Source organism: Coregonus clupeaformis, unplaced genomic scaffold, assembly GCF_020615455.1.
Source record: "Coregonus clupeaformis isolate EN_2021a unplaced genomic scaffold, ASM2061545v1 scaf0097, whole genome shotgun sequence".
NCBI classification, from domain to species: Eukaryota; Metazoa; Chordata; class Actinopteri; order Salmoniformes; family Salmonidae; genus Coregonus; species Coregonus clupeaformis.
The window spans coordinates 97,067-103,066 of NW_025533552.1; positions in this window are offsets into that span (position 1 = coordinate 97,067).

Sequence of the window (6,000 nt, forward strand, 5' to 3'; positions counted from 1 at the left end):
TAATACTAATTGTAATTATTTTGCACTATGGCCTATTTATTACCTTACCTCCATAACTTGCTACATTTGCACACACTGTATATATATTTTCTGTGGTATTTTTGACTTTATGTTTTGTTTTACCCCATATGTAACTCTGTGTTGTTGTTTTTATCGCACTGCTTTGCTTTATCTTGGCCAGGTCGCAGTTGTAAATGAGAACTTGTTCTCAACTGGCTTACCTGGTTAAATAAAGGTTAAATAATTTTTTTTTAAAAACATATGATTTGGTTAGATGTTACGTAAAATACCTATTCAGGCGTTGTAAGCTCTGGCATGCGTCAGCAACGCCTGGGCAAAGGAACACGCCCAATGACTACATAGAAAACCTCACATTAAAACAATGTATGACCATAATCTTCATTGTTCAGACTAGTCATAGAAAAGTTATGCTGGGTGGCTGCATGAGTCTAATTGGCCAAATATGTGCTAGTGAAGGGAGGCATGGTCATGAAGTACCACAAGATAGCCACAAGATGACACTACAGGTCTACCCTGGTCATGACCAAACTACTTGTCGTTCTGGAACCCTCCATTTATGTTGAACAATTGAACGCCAATACATATTACATATTTGACCTTTTAATATGTGTTGAGTCATGCACAATGAGCTTAGGGGAAGGTCTGGGGGGATTTTCTCTACACAGCTGATCAGTGATACCTCCATTGTAACTACCTCTCCTCCTGAACTCATTTCTGAGAGTTGATACACAAGTTTCGATAGAAGCTTAGACCCTCCTCTTTATTTATTTCTAGTTATTGAGATGTTTATTTATAGCCTACTGTTTGTACATTTATTTAAAATGTTTCAAATGGGTGTGAGCTGAGCCTATGTAACCTGGAGGCCCTTAAAGCTCAGGGGGTCCCCCACACCTGCTACACCTCGTGTGTGTGTGTGTGTGTGTGTGTGTGTGTGTGTGTGTGTGTGTGTGTGTGTGTGTGTGTGTGTGTGTGTGTACCCGGATACAGTCGTAAATGTGTGTGTGTTCTCCAACATGCTCCCACACTCTCTCTTTTAGAGTCCCTCACACAAACACTCATTATATAAACTCACGGACATGATTGTGCATATCCTGTGTTCACGTCAATACACACACCCACACAGCATTCTACTGTTGACATTCACATACTCAGAGGACTTATAGAAATCATGTGACTGCATGTGAATGCCCATACAGAACACACACACACACACACACTACTGCCGGTGAATCATTTGATGAATCAGCTTATCGAGTGGGGGCGCCCATGAATTATGCCTCCAGAGCAATATTATATTAGACGATTTAACAGATGAGAATTTATACTCGCCTTCACTCAAACAGAAACAAATCATTCATACATTGGATCCAGTTTATGCTGCCCATTAGGGTAAATAGGGTTTTCTGATAAGGATTAATGGAGCTTGCATAGAAGCCATGGGTGCATCTCAATAGTCTGAGATAGCTTCCTCTCCCTGTCGCCGCTTCTTAATCTTCACTGATCTGACATATCTGAAAAAGTGAAGGGAAATGGCCAGTAGGCATCCACAATGTTTTCATCTATACTGTGGTAGAATCTCAACTGCGTACTCCCCTTATCCTCTCTCCTCGCCTCCTTCTCAAAACCAATTGGATGAGAAAGCCAGAGGTCCCTCCCCTCTGACCTTCTCCTCTAATGCGTTTTGAGAAGGAGGCGAGGAGAGAGGATGCGAGGATCCATGCAGATGGAGAAAAGGCAAGGAGAGGAAGCCCATTTAGACTGCTGAGATCCAACCCTTTCTCAGAAGTGGTGGTAGTAGTAATGACAGTAGCCTATCACTAGAGGGCTCCTTCCATCTCTATGTGCAAGGCCCACAATACACTATATACAAGAAATGATCATCTCTCCACATGGCCCTATAACCCCTTATGAGCTGAGAACAAGTCCTTTTCAATCAAGCAAAATTGTAGATGGCTAATGCGTTTGACATATTTGTCAAAGAGCAATTAACAAAGCTTAGACCTTCACCTCCAAACCTAGACTTGACATTGGCAAGGAAAACTCTCTGGGTGTGCACGCATGCGTGTGTGCCTGACTGCACATGTGTATGTGTGTTTTGATGTCTGTATGTATCCCACTGTAGGGAACCAGGCCAGCGTTGGGAAGATAATGCATGGTGTCTCTCTCTGCACCTGCAGAGCTGCAGTCAGCCCACCTGTTTATTCCGTCTCTGCAGCTGGAGCCTCCAGCCATCTGCCTCTGCTCCCTTAGTGGATCAGGACAGGAGTTGGTTCTGGAAGGCCAGGTTTCCACTTCAGCCCAGGACCTCCACATTTCTAGAAATAGACTAGAACGTGAAGTGAAGTGTATAGGCCCATGTGGGAATGGAACCATCAATCGCCATCCTCCAGCCAACTGATCTGTCCGGTCCAGAAACGAGTCCTGTCCAGAAACAACCCCTAGCCCCGAGCCGTACAGCCTGTATGGCTATATATAACCTAAACCTAGGATTTATTTCAGATCTACACAACTAGCTAGGCTAGAGTATTAAGGTCGGTCACGGAGGGTGCATAGCAGTGATGCAGTTTGACTTTTAATGGTTAACATATGAAAGAGAATTTGCTTTTCATTCCATAAATCTGGAATGTCTCAACTTCAAGAATCCACTTAAAACCCCATGAGGAGGACAGAATTGGAGAATCTTGACTGTAAACAGGAAGGGTTTTAGTTTTCCTTGAAAACAAGTGATGTTTTCCTGAAGTGAGACAGAGAACATTCCAGAAAGGGAAAGCCGGCTATGTCCGATCTCTCCCTTGTTAACACCATGTCTGGCCAGAGGGCAACTCTACGTCGGCCATTACATAAGTGAAGAGGGTGAATCAGATGCTAGCTAGCCCCTGCCTTACACAAACTAATTCATGTCTGTTGACACAGAGCATTTGTTTCACAGCCAATGCCCTCTGAGAATCTTGTCTAGAAGATATCCTTCACATAGCTGAAATGGACTATAGGCTACTAGGGTCATTTAAGTTAACTGCTGCAAGGTCCTAAAGTACAAATCCGAACTTGAGAAGTAGTTAGTTAGCCTAGTTAGCTTGTTAGTTAGTTAGTTAGTTAGTTAGTTAGTTTAAATACTGGTTGTTTGATACTGTTTCATGTTTGCCAAGCCTACGTATAGCCATGGTAGAGACTGGAAGCTGGCAATGGACTTTGAAGGGCGAGAGTTGAAGGACGTTGGTTTGCCGACTTAGTACGTGTTTCCATTTGAACACGCTGCAGCTTTGATTAGCACACACCTGTCTTTCCCTTCGCTGATTGAGCTCTCTCTTTCATCCACATTGTCTCTCTTTCTCTCCCTCTCTCTCTCACTCCCTCTCCTTTTTTTCTCTCCGTCCGGGTCTCTCAGATCCTGCACTTCTAAAGATCTGTTTGTGCCTCTGTGCCTTCAAAGATGAGCCGCATCAACAAAGCCTGGTTATTCAACTGTCATTGTGCGCCTCAGATTTACACTGTGTTGATCATGATCAAACTGACTGTGATCCGGAGAGGCCATCTAGACAATATCACCGGGTTTATCGTCTTGTAAAGTTCAGGCCAGGGACATCGACCGAACGTGGTTGAAGCCAGGGTAAACAGAGGAGGACTTTCTGGTCCTAAACTGAGCTGACGGGTTTGGTTACCTACTGTAGCTATGTGTCAATTATCCAATGTTGTGCCATCTTCTCCTTCCGTAGCCTCCAACTGCTCTTAAACACTAGTAAAACTAAATGCATGCTCTTCAATCGAACGCTGCTGGCACCCGCCCACCCGACTAGAATCACTACTCCCGACGGGTCTGACCTAGAGTATGTGGACAACTACAAATACCTAGGTGTCTGGTTAGACTGTAAACTCTCCTTCCAGACTCACATTAAGCATCTCCAATCCAAAGTGAAATCTAGAATCGGCTTCCTATTTCGGAACATAGCCTCCTTCAACCTTTGGTTATTCTATTCAACAGCAAATACTGTTACAATGGACTGTAGGGTGTCATAACTTGAAATGTTCTCAATAAAAAGGCATTATACTCAGTGTATGAGCGGAATGGTACTAGGGCTTCACAATTGCATGGACGTGATTGTGAACTAACCTATTACCGTTGTCATTAACTACCAAATGGCATGTTGCGCCATGGGTTACAGTGGACAGTAGTGTGTCATAACTTGGCTTTCACCAATCATCCTCTGTTCTCTCCACCATGTTAGGACATACTGATATTACCACAGCTGCCAGATTGAGGCCCCTGTCCTAGCAATGGGTGCAAAGAGTGTTCTGTGGTATATCAAAATGGCATTAAGTCCGCCCCCCCGTCTTGTTATATGTCCTGCTGGCTCATCTCTCTCTCTCTCTCTCTCTCTCTCTCTCTCTCTCTCTCTCTCTCTCTCTCTCTCTCATTCTTTCTCCCTCCATCTCTACTTCAATCCATCCCTCCCTCCAAACTCGAGATAAGCGGCATGAAAGAAGCCATTAGACAGGGTAATATAATTACACGGGGGACCTGTCGGGTAGATGGATAAAGAGGCGGGGTCCATCTGGACTTTAATGGGCCTTTTTCCTGTGCCGCTATATTTATACTGAACCACCTGACCAGGTCCGGCTGTCAGATAGCCAGGGAGGAGCTGTCACTTATACCTGAGACTAATGTCCCAGACATAAAATAGCCAATGTCAGATTAATTAGTCTACATCTCCAAATATGACTCCATGATGTGATGGATTTTAATTAATGAAGGTATCAAAATAAGGATAGCTACATGAATGTTTAAATAAGCAATGAAGTTGTGCATCAGAGCTGTATTCATAAAGCGTCTCAGAGAAGGAGTGCTGATCTACGATCAGTTTTGCCTTTTAAGATTATAAAGACTATGATTATATGGACAGGGGGGACCTGGTCCTAGATCAGCACTATTCTGAGAAGCTTAATACATACGGGTCCTGGTTTACCCCCATTTCCCTTTTTCTACTTAATGTCCTTCTGACATTCTGGATGACAGCGGAATTCTGGAAACGACATTCATGCAACAAATAATGCATTATTTCATTCTCTTATGGGCCTGTCAAGTGGAATTTGTTTTATAATTCTTCCAGAGCGAGGCAATGTTTCCATGGCAATGGTCAATGTTAAAGTTTTTAATCGGCATCCCGGGCAGTTATGACTTGTATAGTTATTCTTAATGGCCTGTCGCCTGACACAAGAAACAGAAGCACCAACTTGATCTGGTTTACTGCTGAATCACTCATGTTCCACCCGTTTGGCCCATTGGTGGGGATTAAATAGGGATCTTTAATTGATTAAATAGATTAAAAGTATCATTGGTCTTTGGCCCTTCCTCCCTCCCTTCCATGAGGAAGTACTTATTGGTGAACATTGCCTTCTCTTAGATCTAGACACAAAATTGGAACGGATAGGATAGGTGTCAACAATAGGGGAGTAGCACTCACTTGCCCTATGATAGACTAGAATGAATGTTCACCATATTGTTTAAACCTATCCAAACCTTTCAGTGTCTAGGGCAGGGCTCTCCAACCCTGTTCATGAAGAGCTATCGTCTGGTAGGTTTTCACTCCAAACCTAATGTAGCGCACCTGATTCTAATAATTACCTGGTTGCTAAGATGAATCAGGTTAGTTACAACTGGGGTTGGAGGGAAAACCTACAGGAAGATAGCTCTCCAGGAACAGCATTGGAGAGCCCTGGTCTAGGGGATAGATGCTAGGGGTCTATTTGAGAATGAGCATCTTCTTTTTTCCCATCATCCGTCTCTGTGGGACCTCTTCCCTTAACCTACCGTCTTCCCCAGATACCCAAAAGGCTTATCTGTCCTTCCTTGATTTCCCCTCCGATAGTGAAGCCTTACGAAATGATAATGCCAACAGTCACTTGACATGGGGAACGACATTCACCGCTGTCGTATTCCCCAAACATCATATCACAGACAGTCACGATCCGTTCCCCTCAGAG